General features: G+C 46.6%; 1 protein-coding gene across 1 annotated transcript in view; it reads right to left on the bottom strand.

Moving 5' to 3' along the window:
• The window catches only part of TRADD (TNFRSF1A associated via death domain), a 64660-nt gene extending 48674 nt beyond the window's left edge, over positions 1 to 15986 (bottom strand). The window contains exon 1 of the mRNA XM_082270364.1: positions 15887 to 15986. The gene's annotated coding sequence lies outside the window, so the exon portion shown is untranslated. The remainder of the gene's footprint in view (positions 1 to 15886) is intronic.
• Between the last annotated feature and the right edge of the window lie 1265 nt (positions 15987 to 17251).

Here is a 17251-nt window from a genome sequence, read left to right as displayed (position 1 = left end):
TAGCATCTTCTCAGGGCTCCACCACATGACAGAAAAAGTGCACCATCACCTGGTAAAATGCACGCTCACCCAGGGGCGTAACTACAGGGGTTGCAATTGCAACCGGGCCCCATGCTCCAGGGGGCCTGTGTGGCTCCCCTGTACACCTGGATAGGAGGGGCGGCGGGGGTAGCATGTAGAGAAATCTCGGTCCTTCTTTTTCCTCCTGGTTCCTCTGTATGCTGCCCCCACCGCTCCTCCTTACCAATTCCCTTGTGTTCTGCTGTCTCTGGGCCCCTGTGTGCTCCTCTGGTCCCCCCCCCCCCCCCCACTGTGCTCTTTTCCCTATCCTGCCGGCTGCTGCCAGGGATGTGTCAAAATAGGGAACCAGAAAGGGGTCAGTAAATATAGAATTTACCAGCTCCTTCCTTTTCTGAATGGACAGAGTCATAGTCAAAGATATTGTAAAAAAAATAAAATAAAATGATAAAAAATAATACAATTAAAATACCAAAAAATAAAAACTACTGACACCAGTGGGTGAACTTCCAGGATCCCAAAGGTCACAATTGCAACAGGGTCCTGGTATTCCACCACCGTGGGGAGGCCCCAAGATGGCAGGAAGGAGGCCCACTGCAGAACTTGTGAAAGGGTCCCGCTGCGGGACTGTAATAAAGGGCCCTGCAATGAGAGTAAAGGGCCCCAGGATCAGTTGGAAGAGTCCCAGGCTTGAAGAGAAGGGCCCCGGCCAAGGGTTCAGGGGGGCCTTCATGGTTTTATTGCATCGGGGCCCTGAAAGTTCTATTTACGCCTCTGCGCTCCCCTTCATATAAGCCCAAAGTAGGGCCAACTAGGCAGTATAGGACAGGTAGTTGGCCCTACTTTATACGAAGGTGGGCATGCATTTTACCAGCTGATGGTGCACTTTTTCTGTTATCTGGTGGAGCACTGAGAAGATTTAAAAAGCTACATGCACAGTTGTTACTTATATGAAGACGCACTATTGTTTGAGCCCCAGGTTGTGAGGACTACATTTGGGACTTTTTTTCATCATTTTTTTATAATCATTTTTTTTTCATCCTTTTCTATGCATATATCTTTATATAATTCATATATTTTTGGGGTTTTTTTTGTTAGCGTTATGCTTTGTATACAGCCGTGGCCAAAAGTTTTGAGAATGACTCAAATTATTAATTTTTACAAAGTCTGCCGCCTCAATTTTTTTTTTTCAAATAAAATTTTTATTGAATTTTGTAGAGTAGGTTAACAAAGGTACAATGAGTACTAAGCAGTAAAATAGAAGAGTTGCCAACATAACTCTAGTAAACAGAATACATGGTATGTAACAGTAAACATCAGATAAACAAGGATCACATTGTTGAACCGTAGTACCCGCAAAGGTAAGAGAGGAAGGTGGGCATGTAGGAGGGAGGGAAGGGGGAAAGCCAAGTACCGAGGGGTAAGTGTTTAGGTTGTCTGGGTATTGTACCAGCAGGGGCGTAACTACAGGGGTTGCAGGGGTTGCAATTGCAACCGGGCCCCATGCTCCAGGGGGCCCGTGCAGCTCCACTGTATACCTGGATAGGAGGGGCGGCGGGGGCAGCATGTAGAGAAATCACTGTCCTCCTTTTTCCTCCTGTAGCTGCAGGAGGAAAATGGAGGAGATTGGTTCCTCTGTATGCTGCCCCTGACACTCCTCCTATCCAGTTAACTTGTGTTCTGCTCTCTCTGGGCCCCTGTGTGCTCCCCTGATTCCCCCCCCCCCCACTGGGCCAGCTGCAGAACTTGTGAAAGGGTCCCACTGCGGGACCGTAATAAAGGGCCCCGCAACGAGAGTGAAGGGCCCCAGGATCAGTGGGAGGAGCCCCAGGCTTAAAGGGAAGGGCCCCGGCCAGGTGTCTGGGGGCCCTGCATGGTTTCTTGCACTGGGGCCTTGAAGGTTCTAGTTACGCCTCTGTGTACCAGTCACGCCAAGGTTGCCAAGCTTTAGAAGATTTGAACTCAGCGTCATTGTCTCTAGGAAGTAGACTTTCATAGTGATAGTGTGTGTGTACCATATGGATTACATCAGAGATATTTGGAGTCAAGGATGACTTCCAGTTCCTCGTGCCGCCTCAATTTTGATGGCAAGTTGCATATATTCCAGAATATTATTAAGAGCGATCAGATGAATACCAATTCATTGCAAAGTCCCTCTTTGCCATGAAAATTAACCTAATCCCATTAAAAACATTTCCGCTCCATTTGAGAAGAAGGCTTCAGGGTGCCCAAGAAAGTCCAACAAGCGCCAGGACCGTCTCCTACAGTTGATTCAGCTGCGGGATCGAGGCAGAGCTTGCTCAGGAATGGCAGCAGACAGCTGTGAGTACATCTGCATACACAGTGAGGAGAAGAATTCTGGAGGATGGCCTGCTGTCAAGAAGGGCAGCAAAGAAGTCACTTCTCTCCAGGAAAAACATTAAAGCGGAGTTCCACCCGAAATTTATACTTACCTCCATCTTCTCGCTCCCGGTCACCTGAAAAACAAATGGATAATCGCAATTTTTTTTTTTTTTTTCACATACTCACCTTACTTCCTTCTTCCTCCCCTCGGCGGCCACGGCGATTCGTCACTTCCTGGCTTTTGCAATGGTTCCTGGGAGCTGAACGTCATCGCTCCCAGGAATCATTGCGCCTGCACCGGCCCCGACGTCAGTTCCGGGGCGCGCGCGTCATTCCCTTCTAAACAGCTTCTGGGCATGCCCAGAAGCTGTGGAGGGATGACGCGCGAGACCCGGAAGTGACGTCGGGGCTGGTGCAGTGCATCGTGGGACCAAAGAAGAAGGAAGAGGACCGAAGAGGACGCGGAAGAGGATCGCGCTGGCTTCAAGCTGCCCACACCTGAGATGGCAGCGCTGGACAAGACAATTTCAAGGTAAGTATTTCTCCTGAAAGGTAAGTGCAACCCGGGACAGATCAGAGGCTAGCCATTGTGGAATGTGCTAGCCCTGACTGTCCCGGGGGTATTTTTATAAAAAAATGTATAACGAGGGTGGAACTCCGCTTTAAGGACAGACTGATACAGGGATTGGACTGCTGGGGATAAAGTCATTTTCTCTGATGAATCGCCTTTCCGATTGTTTGGGGCATCCGGAAAAAAACCTTGTCCGGAGAAGAAAAGGTGAGCGCTACCGTCAGTCCTGTGTCATGCCAACAGAAAAGCATCCTAGGACCATTCATGCGTGGGGTTGCTTCTCAGCCAAGGGAATGGGCTCATTCACAATTTTTCCTAAGAACACAACCATGAATAAAGAATGGTACAAAGACATCCTACGAGAGCAACTTCTCCCAACCATCCAAGAACAGTTTGGTGAGGAACAATGCCTTTTCCAGCATGATGGAGCACCTTGCCATAAGGAAAAAGTCATAACTAAGTGGAGAACTTGTGTTCAATCCTCAAGAACTTTATAAAAACAGCGCTACCAGCAATGTGAATTGATCAATAAATAAATAATAAAATCATTTAATAATAATAAATAAATGATGAAATCATCCAATAACTATATATTATAAAGTGCACTAGCGGTAAAAAAAATATAGCAGTTCATACATATGAAAGTGCAATGATATCAAAACATTATGGTGCTAATAGTGCAAAGGTGCTGAATAAAGTGCAGTCCATAATAGTCCACTCCAAATTTCAATAAAGTGCTGAATAAAAGTGCTTGAAGTGCTCCACACGGTGACAAGGTACAAGGACAAGGTGGAGCACTTCAAGCACTTTTATTCAGCACTTTATTGAAATTTGGAGTGGACTATTATGGACTGCACTTTATTCAGCACCTTTGCACTATTAGCACCATAATGTTTTGATATCATTGCACTTTCATATGTATGAACTGCTATATTTTTTTACCACTAGTGCACTTTATAATATATAGTTATTGGATGATTTTATCCTGTGTTTATTATTATTGGATGATTTTATTATTTATTTATTGGTCAATTCACATTCCTTGTAGCGCTGTTTTTAGAACATTCTATTTTCTCTTGGTTTTTACCTAAGTGAGCAGCAGCTGCAGGTAGCACTGGTTTTGTTTTGTATCTAGCGCGGGTTTTAAAGAGGTTGTAAACCCTTTTTTTTTTTCTTTTTCACCCTGAAAGACAAAACACATAATGAGCTAGTATGCATCGCATACTAGCTCATTATGAAATACTTACCTTAGAATGAGCCCCTGCCGTGCCGCCCGCTTAGCTGTATGACGGGCGACATGTCCAGTTGCCTGTCTTCCGGGATCACGGCATCCGGCCATCTGATTGGCCGGAGCCGCGGTGACGTCACTCCCGCGCATGCGCGGGGAGCCGACGGTCACGGCACGGAGTTCTGAAGGAACGGCACCAGCGGCCGTTCCTTCAGAGCGCATGCGCCAGTGACGTCACTGGCTGCATGAAAGGTAAATATCTCCTAAATGTTACAAATTTAGGAGATATTTACAGTACCTATAGGTAAGCCTTATCATAGGCCTACCTATAGGTACAAGTGTCAGAGGAGGGTTTACTTCCTCTTTAATTACATTTTTTGCACAAATCCTCAAGAACTTGTGAACTCGTGGTCAAGAATAACTTGCGAACTTGTGGTCAATTCTCAAGAAGCGAGTGAACAACCCCCCCCCCACAAATTCTGACAAACTTCAAGCATTGATTATGGAAGAATGGACTGCCATCAATCAGGATGATTGATGACAGCATGCAGGGGGAATCACAGAGGTCTTGAAAAAGAAGGGTCAACACTGCAAATATTGACTCTGCATAAACTTACTGTAATTGTCAATAAAAGCCTTTGACACTTAGGGCTGGTTTAAACTTGTGCGATGCGGGAAGGCTGCGAATTTGCAGCCTGTTCCCGCATCACATCCGCACAAGAGGCAGTTCACACTGCCATATGCGATACGCAGGGGGTGTCAATTAAATGTTAACGACACCCCCAGTTTTATCGCATATCGCAGTGCGATCTGACAGTACGCACAGGATCGGATCACACAAGTGTGAACCACTGTGCGATCCGATCCTGATGCGGCTGAAAAAAAGGGTCCTGTGCGTCTTTTGTGCGGGTGCAGTGCGAATTTAGTCATACAAAGCGTATGGCTGAATTTGCATCCTCACATCAGATCGCATGTAATGAAGGAGCAGTGCACTCCGAATTACATGCGATCGCCGCAGTCGCACAAATGTGAACCGGCACTAAAAAATGCTTGTAATTATACTTCAGTATACCATAGTAACATCTGACAAAAATATCTAAAAACACTGAAGCAAAAGTCTTTGTGAAAATTAATATTTGTGCCATTCTCAAAACTTTTGGCCATGACTGTAGATGGTACAGTAAACCCCCGTTATATCGTGGTACAGTTTTCATGATCCTGGTATTTTTTTTTCTGTAAGACCTATTAATATTGTTTTATTAATCATTGTTAATTTAATATTTTTGTGTTTTCCATTGCTCTTGCTCTGTCACTCAGTATTTTTTATGTGTTTAAGGCCTCTTTCACACGGTTGTTCCGTATGTCCGTATATCAACCCATCCGTTTGCGGGTGATATACAGACATAATGCATGTCAATGGGATTGCGGATGTCAGTGGATGACCATCCGCTGACATCCGATTTGCGTCCTTTCAGTTCTGTTCCGTTTTTTGGAACAGAACAGAACCCTATTTTTCTTCCTTTAAAAAACGGAACGGATGCAAAATCGGATGTCAGCGGTGTCATCCGCAATCCCCATAGACATACATTATGTCCGTATATCATCCGCAAACGGATGGGATGATATGCGGACATACGGAGCGGATGACACAAGTGTCATCCGTGTACGTGAAAAAAAAAAAAAGTGCCGGAGCGGAGAAAAAAAACGGAGCGGCCGTTTGAAAGAGGCCAAAATGAGTTTCTATTGCTTTAAAAGTGTGTTTAAAGACCTTAAAATGCTTTTAAAAGTACAGTGAAAGTTATAAAAACATGCCTAGGGTGTGTTTAAATAGGGTATTTCCAGGGCTTTTTTTCAGCGGGAACGCGGGGGAACGCAGTTCCGGCACCTCTAGCACTGAATGTATGTAATGGCTGTGGTTGTGCTACATTGTCTATTGATGCTGGCTGCTGAGGGATCTATTGTTGCTGGTGAGGAATCTATTCCTGCAGGAGGACTTATTGCTGCTAGGGAGGTCTAGTGTGGCTGTTGGGGGATCTATTTTTTCTGGAAGAGATCTCATCTTGCAGGGGGGTCCATTGTTGATGGGGTGATTCTTATGTTGCTGAGGGGTCAGTTGTTGCTGGTAGGGTCTACTGTTTAGGGAGCAGCTGGCTGCTGGAGGGTCTATTGATGCTGTCTGCTGGGAGATCTGTTGTTGCTGCTGGGGGCCCATTGTCACTGGCTGGATCTATTGTTACTGGGGAGTCAATTGTTGTTGGCTGCAGGGGATCTATTTTACAGCTTTTTTTGTTAACAATAAAAAATTCCATACAAAATAGCTTAGTACCACAAATGTTACTTGGTTCTGTTTTTTCTAAAAGGGATGGTACTGGGAGGTGGGTAGTGGGTGGAACCAAGGAATGGTTCACGGGGGTAGGTAGGGGCAGAGACAAGAGGAAAGTCCAAAAAAGGGAGTTCCTGCACCTATTCTCTGAGAAAAAAAGCCCTGGGTATTTCTATTTCGCAGATTTTCACTGATTGCGGGTGGGTCTGGAATATAACCCCAGCGATGGAGGGGGGTTTACTGTATATTGAAGATTATGTTTGTCTGATGTAACTTTTCTCCATTTTTTTTTACAAAGTTTTATTCACATAATCTATTTAGGAATATTGAACAGCGCTATCACATCACTAATATTGTACTTGTATCACATGTGGGAACAGATATAGTGATAGCAGCAGCCATTCACTATAGTAATGGCCCGTACACACGATCCCAAAATCGGACAACAGACCATCCGTTTTTTTTTTTTCTGCATCCTATTTGCAGATTGAAAATTAAGAGGTTACAAAAGTTACGGAAATTCTCGTACGACAGAATAAAAAATCAGAAGTGATGTAATGTGTTTGTATCGTATTTTTGGACAACTGCACTGATTAAGCAAAAATCGTACGATCGGGTATCATACGAGAAAAATTTTCATGCTTGTCCGATTGGATAATATTGAATGAATTGTCGTGATCGGCTCTCGAAAGCTGTGTACTAATGATCAGATTATCGTATGATTGATTCTAAAGCGATATTTTTCATCTGATTTTCTGATTGTGTGTAAAGGCCATTAGGATTAGGTGGCAGCGCACAACACACACATCATCCTTGAATCTCCTTTACCACTTCTAGACCGGAAGGATTTGCCCCCTTAGTGCCGGTTCACACTTGTGCGATGCGGGAACGCTGCGAATTCGCAGCCTGTTCCCGCATCGCATCCGCACATCTGGCAGTTCACACTGCCATATGCGATACGTTGGGGGTGTCAATTAGAAGTTAACAACACCCCCAGTTGCGATCGCATATCGCAGTGCGATCAGACAGTTCGCACAGGATCGGATCGCACAAGTGTGAACCACCATGCAATCTGATTCTGAGGCGGCTCAAAAAAAACCTCATGTGCGAGTTTGCTGCGGATGCGCTGCAAATTCAGCCATACAAAGTGTATGGCTGAACTCGCATCCGCACATGAGATCGCATGTAATGAAGGAGCAGTGCGCTCCGAATTGCATGCGATCTCGCAAACCACAATAATGTGAACCGGCACTTAATGACCAGGACATTTTTTGCGATTTGGCACTGCGTTATTTTAACTGACAATTGCGCGATCATGCAACACTGTACATAAATAAAATTGATGTCCTTTGTCTCCCACAAACAGAGCTTTCTTTTGGTGGTATTTGATCACCTCTGTGATATTTTTTTGTTTTTTGCGCTATAAACAAAAAAAGAGCGACAATTCTGAAAAAAAAAAATATATATATGTATGTATATATATATTTCACTTTCTGCTATATATCATTACCCCCCCAAAAAAATTTTTTCATCATTTTAGGTCAATTTGTATTCTGCTACATATTTTTGGTAAAAAAAATAAAATAAATCGCAATAAGCATATTTTGATTGGTTTACGCAAAAGTCATCGCGTCTTCAAACTAGGTAAAATATTTATGTAATTTTATTTATTTTTTACTAGTAATGGCGGCGATCTGCGATTTTTAGCAGGACTGTGACATTGCGCGGACAGATCGGACCCCTAACTGACATTTTTGACACTTTTGGGGGGGACCAGTGACATTACTACAGTAATCAGGGCAAAAAATATAGACTGTTACTGTAATAATGACATAGGCAGAGAAGGGGTTAACCTAGGGGTGATCACGGGGTTAAATGTGAGTCTAGGGGGTGTTTTCTAACGGTGGGGGGAGGGGCTTGTGAAATTACCATAGAGACCTGTGATCCTATATAGAAGGATCACAGGGGCTCTATGATCATTTCAGAGAGAAAAACGGTCAGCGGGGAGCGATCGCAGGCGCCGGCTCCGTGGATCAGCATCCCCACGCTGCCTAGTGCTCGCCCCCCCCGGCAGCAAGCGCATGACCAATACTGGGCTACGTTGGTTCATGCAGGAGGGCCAATGTAGCGTACACACGATCAGATAATTGGACAACTTCTGGGGCGGCACGACTCTGTACTACTTTGGGGGCGAGTTGTGCATTGCCATGCACCACAACTTCGGAGCGACTTGCAGGGACTTCACATAATGGAAGTCTATGCAAGTTGCTCCAGGTCGCCCCGAAGTAGTACAGGACCCTTTTTCTACGTCGGAGCGACTTGTGTCGCTCCTATTAGAAAGGGTCCTGTAGCAGTCAATGGACTGCGCCTTGTCAGGCTGACAAGTCGCCTGACAAGTCGGGCTAGTGTGAATGGAGTCTTATCGTTCACATTTTGTTGCATGATACTAGTATTGAATTAAACAATGCGTACTTAGCATAGGATTTTTTTCGTACGATTCTGGAAAAGCTTCCTGGTTAAGTCGCTACGTATCGGATGGTGAAAAAAAAAAATAAACAATGTCAGCCAGGCTTTTTCCGGTTTATTTTTGTGTTTCTGATCATGCGTGGTCTTTGTCGATCGATTTTTAGCAGACGCATACTGTACTGATTAAACGATTGTCGTTCGCTAGGCTATCGTACGCCAAAAGTTTTCATGTTTGTCCCTTTGGATTTTGTTGGGCGAAAGGTCGTGATTGGCTGTGGAAAGCTGTGTACTAACCATCAGATTATCGTGCGATCAATTCAAAAGCGATTTTTTTCGTATGATTATCTGATCGTGTGTAAGAGACATTAGTCTAGGGGAGAGTAAAGGTATCTTTACTTACCTGATCCTCTGCTCCCCTGGTGGGTGGTGAACTGTCTTTTGGGGTCATCATGTCCATTGCATAGCTATGGACCCTGCATTGGTCATGATGGTTCACATCTCTGTATTTTGTAGTGCATTTGTAAATCCACAAAAAACGCACTACAATCCATTTCACCTTATTTCCTATGGGCTCACTTCTCATCTATGTGGTTTCCTGCAGTGAGTGTTTTGGAAAGGTGCAGGGACTTTTTTGATCCCCCAGCAATAATGGACCACCAACAACATAAGACCCACCCCCAGCAATAATGGACCACCAATAACATAAGACCCACCCAAGCAACATAGACCCCCAGCAACAGTAGATCCCCCAGCAATAATGGACCACCAATAACATAAGACCCATCCAAAGCAACAATATACCCCCCCCCCAGCAACAGTAGATCCCCCAGCAATAATGGACCACCAACAACATAAAACCCACCCAAAGCAACAATAGGTCCCCCCAGCAATAATGGACCACAAACAGCATAAAATCCACCCCAACAACAATAGACCCCCCCAACAACAATAGGTCCCCCCAGCAATAATGGACCACCAACAACATAAAATCCACCCCAACAACAATAGACCCCCCAACAACAATAGATCCCCCCAGCAATAATGGACCAACAACATAAGACCCTCCCAAGCAATGAAGACCCCCCCCAGCAACAGTAGACCCCCCCAGTAATAATGGACCCCTAACAACATAAGACCCATCCCAAGCAACAATAGAACCCCACCCCCAGCAACAATAGACCCCCCCAGCAATAATAGACCACCAACAACATAAAACCCACCCAAAGCAACAATAGAACCCCTACCAGCAACAATAGACCTTCCCAGCAACAATATATCCACCTGCAAAAAATAGATCACCTCCAGTGACAATAGATCCCCCAGCAGTTAGCATCAACAGGCCCTGCAGCACATCCCAGCACCCCTTGACAATACATACATTAGGTGGAAGAGGTGCCAGAACTGCATTCCCCCACATTCCCGCTGAAAAAATGCCCTGATTTTCACTATTCACAGAGTTGGGCTTTGAAGCTATATTTTGATCCATGAATTACCAGCTTTACTATTGTTACTTTTGTGATCCAGAGTCAGCTGATAGCGGGCTATTGCTGATGTGGTGGAGCAGCTCCAGGCTCTGGAAGAATCCTGACAATATTGTCGAGATCCCCTCAGCTGCCTAATTGACAGCTCTGCTTCTCAGGGATCCAGCTGCTCCCGCCCCCTCCACAGCCTGGCACTCCAGTGAAAGCAGAGAGCTGCTGACTGACAGAGAATGGAGTCAGGATGGAGCGATCAGCGGTCATGTGATCGCCCAGTTCTTGTTATATTAGAGCCAATGAGGGACAGCTGCAGCATGGAGGGGAGTATGTAGGTTTATTTTTTTCATAAGCCCTTTAAGAGCTCCAAGTCTGGATCTGGTCCGAGCTTTCTAGGAGACCCATCTAAGATAGGCAAGCTGACCTCTGTATGAAAATGCCGGTGCCGCGCTGTCTCTACTTTCTGAGACATCGACCTTGATCAATCGTGCTAATCACAAAAGACAGAGGGAAATCTTAGACCTTCGCACTTGTTCTGTCTGTGATTGACGCCTCATTCACAATGTCTGTGACACCCGTGCAGCGTGAATGGGCCATGCAGGCGCTGCGTGCAGACAGCCCATTTAAGTCCATAAGGATGCTGTGGCTGCTCCAATCTGACAACCATGAGTGTCCCCAACACATATTGTCTGCATTTAGATCTGCTTACCTGATACAAATAAGGGCATGCAGCTGCTGCATCCCCATAGACTGGAACAGGCTGTCTGCACACAGCACCTGGCTGTTCATCCCACATAAATACATTCACAGACTACAGGTATCAGCACATGTGAATGAGACCCAAGGGTGGCCATACACACTACAATCTGATTGTACAATCTAGTTTAACTTTACCAAATCCAATTCTTCTAAAGAAAAGGTCAGTTTACTGTCCTTCACACTTTAGGGGGGCCAGACTGTGGCAAGTTGGGAGCAGAAAATGTCTCATTATTGGTGTCAGTGGGAGGGATAGTGTCCCATCATTGGTGTCAGTGGGGGGGGGGGGGAATAGTGCCCCATCATTGGTGTCAGTGGGGGGGGGGAATAATGCCCCATCATTGGTGTCAGTGGGGGGGGGGATAGTGCCCCATCATTGGTGTCAGTGGGAGGAATAGTGCCCCATCATTGGTGTCAGTGGGGGGGGGGGGATAGTGCCCCATCATTGGTGTCAGTGGGAGGAATAGTGCTCCATCATTGGTGTCAGTGGGAGGAATGGTGTCCTATCATTGGTGTCAGTGGGAGGAATGGTGCCCCATCTTTGGTGTTGGTGGAATGAATATTGCTCCATCATTGGTGTCAGTGGGGGGAATTGTACCCCATAATTGGTGTCAGTGGGAGGAATAGTGCCCATCATTGGTGTCAGTGGGAGGAATAGTGCCCATCATTGGTATCAGTGGGAGGAATAGTGCCCCATCATTGGTGTCAGTGGGAGGAATGGTGCCCCGTCATTGGTGTCAGTGGGAGGAATAGTGCCCCATCATTGGTGTCAGTGGGGGGGGGGGGGATAGTGCCCCATCATTGGTGTCAGTGGGAGGAATAGTGCTCCATCATTGGTGTCAGTGGGAGGAATGGTGTCCTATCATTGGTGTCAGTGGGAGGAATGGTGCCCCATCTTTGGTGTTGGTGGAATGAATATTGCTCCATCATTGGTGTCAGTGGGGGGAATTGTACCCCATAATTGGTGTCAGTGGGAGGAATAGTGCCCATCATTGGTGTCAGTGGGAGGAATAGTGCCCATCATTGGTATCAGTGGGAGGAATAGTGCCCCATCATTGGTGTCAGTGGGAGGAATGGTGCCCCGTCATTGGTGTCAGTGGGAGGAATAGTGCCCCATCATTGGTGTCAGTGGGAGGAATAGTGCCCCGTCATTGGTGTCAGTGGAAGGAATAGTGCCCCATCGGTGTCAGTGGGAGGAATAGTGTCCTATCATTGGTGTCAGTGGGAGAAATAGTGCCCCATGATTGGTGTAAGTGTGGGGGGGGGGAATATTGTACCATCATTGGTGTCAGAGGAAGGAATAGTGCCCCATCATTGGTGTCAGTGAGGAGGAATGCCCCCCATCATTGGTGTTAGTGGAAGGAATAGTGCCCCAAGGCCAGATAAAGGCAAGCACAGGATCGCATCCAGCCCACAGGACGCAGTTTGGAGACCACTGACCACAACTATGTGATCTAAGGAACAGCTATACAATTTAATCAACTTCTATCCAATCGCACAAATCCTTACATTACATAGCTGTTATAGTATATGGCCAGGTTTAGGCCCCATTTACACTTGCGCAACTTAAAAATCATTTGATTTCCACTGCAACTTGATGGGACATTGATGCGACTTTGGATAAGTGCGACTTGTGCAGAATGGAAACATTTGTTAGGTTTCTTTATTCTCTAACGAATTCCAAATTTTCAGAATGATTGGAATTCGATTTGGTTGAAAATGTATCGACTGATTTGAATTGTTTGTGATGAATAGCTGGTTGTTAAGGAGCGGGCCACGAAGCCAGCCGCCTCGTCCTTAAAAACCAGGAAGCCAGCCGCCTCGTCCTTAACAACCAGGAAGCCAGCCGCCTTGTCCTTAACAACCAGGAAGCCAGCCGCCTCGTCCTTAACAACCAGGAAGCCAGCCGCCTCGTCCTTAACCACTTAAGCCCCGGAAGATTTTACCCCCATTCCGACCAGGGGGTATTTTGCGATTCGGCACTGCGTGACTTTAACGGACAATTGCGCGGTCTTGCGACGCTGTACCTAAACAAATTTGGCGTCCTTTTTTCCCACAAACAGAGCTTTCTTTTGGTGGTATTTGATCACCTGTGCGATTTTTTGATCACGCGCTATAAACAAAAAAAGAGCGTCAATTTTGCAAAAATAGCAATATTTTTCACATTTTTTTATATGAAATTCCCCCCCAAAAAAATGTAAAAATCAAAATTTTTTAACATTTTCGGCCAATTTGTTTTTTGCTACCTATGTTTGGTAAAAAAAAAATCGCAAAAAGCGTATTTTGATTGGTTTGCGCAAAAGTTATCGCGTTTACTAACAAAGGGAAAGATTTTTGTAATTTTTGTTGTTTTTTTTTTTTAACGCGTAATGGCGGCAATCTGCGATTTTTTTGCGGGACTGCGACATTGTGGCGGACAGATCGGACCCTTGACTGACATTTTTGACACTTTTGGGGTTACCAGTGACATTTCTACAGTAATCAGTGCTATACATATGCACTGTTACTGTAAAAATACACTGGTAGTGAAGGGGTTAACTTTATTTGGGAGGGAGGGACTATGTGTGTCCCTAGGGGCGTGATTCTAACTGTGATTGGCTGTGGCTTCAGCTGTAAGGACACTGATCAACGGATCTACATAGTAGATCCGTGTGATCAGTGTCTTTACACCGAGGAGAATGACAGGTGGCTTGTTTACACAAGCTGCCTGACTTTCTCCCTCTCCCCCGCCGATCGCCGAGTGACCGGCGGACATCGGGTCCGCTGGTCACACGCGCGGGGGGGGTCCGTGACCACGCGGGAGCGCGCCTCCGGGGGCGCGCGCTCGCTCCCTAGACCCTCACAAGCTAGTGACGTAGCCCTACGTCACTTTGCCTGTGAGGGGCTGACTGCCGACGTAGATTGGCGTTAGGCAATCGGCAAGTGGTTAACAACCAGGAAGCCAGCTGCCTCGTCCTTAACAACCAGGAAGCCGGCCGCCTCGTCCTTAACAACCAGGAAGCCAGCCGCCTCGTCCTTAACAACCAGGAAGCCGGCCGCCTCATCCTTAACAACCAGGAAGCCAGCCGCCTCGACCTTAACAACCAGGAAGCCAGCCGCCTCGTCCTTAACAACCAGGAAGCCGGCCGCCTCGTCCTTAACAACCAGGAAGCTGGCCGCCTCGTCCTTAACAACCAGGAAGCTGGCCGCCTCGTCCTTAACAACCAGGAAGCCAGCCTCCTCGCCCTTAACAACCAGGAAGCCAGCCGCCTCGTCCTTAACAACCAGGAAGCCGGCCGCCTCGTCCTTAACAACCAGGAAGCCGGCCGCCTCGTCCTTAACAACCAGGAAGCCGGCCGCCTCGTCCTTAACAACCAGGAAGCCGGCCGCCTCGTCCTTAACAACCAGGAAGCCGGCCGCCTCGTCCTTAACAACCAGGAAGCCGGGCGCCTCGTCATTAACAACCGATGACTCATCAGCTATCAGTGGGGAAACCTGCTGAGTCATTGGTTGTTAAAGACGTAAATGTAAAAAAAAAAAGAATAATTTTAATAAAACAGGGTGCCCCCCCCCCCCAATGTGTACCAGACCTGATTTTAAGGAGTACATACATATTCGCCAGCACACCATGGATCTTGCAAAAGCAGTCCAAAAGCTTTATTGCAAAAAGGATCACATCAGAAAAAGTGCAAAGTTTCAGAGCAACGCGGGACCCCTTCCTGCATGGCTCAGGAGCCAGCACCCCCCCCCTCCTGAACCATACCAGGCCACATGCCCTTAATATGGGGGGGGGGGGGTTGTTGCAGGGGAGGCTCAGCTTCTCCCCCTTCCTTCCAGCCCCCTCCTTAGCAACCAGCTATTCTTCACACAGAATTAGAATTGGTCAATCAATTTTCGACTGATTCAAATTCCAATTGTTCTGAAAATAAGAGAATATAGAAACCTAACACATTTTTCTGTTCTGCACAAGTCGCATCAAAATCGCATCTATATAATGCAGGTGACTTTTGAGGGTTTACATCATGGATGCTCAACCTCAAAGTCTCATAAGGCATTGCAAGCCACTGACATGACTTCCAAAGGCCGGGGCATAATGGGACTTGTAGTTCCACAACAGCTGGAGGGCCACAGGTTGAACACAGGTTGAGCCCCCATAGTTTACACCGAGGTCTATGGACCTCAAGCTGCATGAAAGTTGGACCGTAGTAGATATGAACAGTACTCATAGAGAAACATTGAAAGCAAATTTTCATGCGACTTTTGGGGTCAAAAGTCGCACAAGTGTGAGTGGGGCCTTAGAGAGCAGTGAATCCATACACACAGATCGCAGTTTTATACAACGACTTACCTGCACAGAAATCTGAGCCATTGGTGTACAGAGCCTCTCATAGGTGCCAAAGGTCTAACAGCGGTGTGATTGTTCCTAGAAAATACAGAACTCTGTGCTATGCAGACTCCTGATTGGAGATCTCGGCTCTGAGTGGGGACAACCACAACCAATCACATTTCTCATATACAAAACTCAACTTTCTGGAACTTCTGGCCCTACAGGACCTCTGACTGTACAATGTGCAGGATGGGACTATAGGGAATGATCCCTACACACTGACTACATAATAACACTATGCAGGAAGGAAATCGCACAATCATGGCGGACACAAATCCCCCCCGTCTACACCCAGCCAAGACCCCAGGCCCCAGATACCCTCATTTAACCCCTTCTTTACCTGTCTTCCCAATTCCCAGCAGAGGGTAACCTCTTCCGTCCTTGCATGCAGCTCACACCCCGACCAGTGACACTCCAGCACCGCCCACTTAACTCTTCCACTGCCAGGGCACAGCTACTCCCATAAACACTCATTTACAATAGTTAGAAGACGCATGTCTTCAATGGATTTGAATTGTGTGCGCCGATTTCTATGTCAGTAGTCACCGGAAATCGCAGACATCGCACAGCAAGATTCTATAGAACATTATACAACCAATAAAGGAAAGCAACCTGAACCAGAGGTTTCTTTTTGGTTGGCTGCTAAGGCTGCATTCACACTGCTCTGTGATAATAATGCACATGCGTTTTTCATGCGTTTACAGTGTGTTTTCTGGTTACCTGACATCAGCATACACTAAGTGCCGGTTCACATTAGTGCGATCACAGAGATTTCATGTAATTCGGAGCGCACTGCTCCTAAATTACATGCGATCTCTGTGCGGTGCAAATTTCAGCCTTACATGTGTGGCTGAATTCGCACCGCAATCGCACTAAACTCGCACAGGACCCTTTTTTTTTTATCCGCAGCAGAATCGGATCGCATGGTGGTTCACACTAGTGCGATCCGATTCTGTGCGAACTTGCAGATCGCACTGCGATATGCGATCTCAACTGGGGGTGTCGTTAACTTTTATTTGACACCCCCTGCGTATCGCATATGGCAGTGTGAACTACCAGGGGGTGCCGATGCGATGCGGGAACACGCTGTATATTCGCAGTGTTCCCGCATCGAAGAAGTGTGAACCGGGACTTAGGCTACGTTCACATGTGGGCATAGCGCATCACGGGCAGAATCACCACGATTTTGCCCGTGATCCGGAAATCATTGCAAATGACGCCTGTGCGATGCCCGTGATTTGCAATGGCGCCCCAAACACTGTGCGATGTTGCCGCGATTTCCGCCTGCTGAATCGCGGTAACATCGCGCAAACAAAATCGCAGGACGCATGACGTCCAAAAAAGGTACAAGAGCTTCTTTTGGGCGTCAAGCGTCCCGCGATTCTGTTTGCGCGATGTTTCCGCGATTGCAACATCGCACAGCGTTTGGTGTGCCATTGCAAATCACGGGCATCGCACAGGCGTCCCGCGATTTGCAATGATTCCGGATCGCGGGCAGAATTGCTGTGATTCTGCCCGTGATCCTCTACGCCCACATGTGAACATAGCCTTATGCCTCATACACACGTTCAGATAATCGTGCGAAAATAATCGCTTTCGACCCGATCGCACGATAATCTGATCATTAGTACACAGCTTTCGACAGCCAATCACGACATTTCGTCCAACAAAATCCGAAGGGACAAACAGGAAAACTTCTGTCATA

This window comes from Pelophylax lessonae (genome assembly GCF_965119305.1).
Source record: "Pelophylax lessonae genome assembly, chromosome: 10".
Classification (NCBI taxonomy): Eukaryota; Metazoa; Chordata; class Amphibia; order Anura; family Ranidae; genus Pelophylax; species Pelophylax lessonae.
The sequence above is the reverse complement of the archived record's forward strand: the minus strand, read 5'-3'. Positions and strand labels throughout refer to the sequence as shown.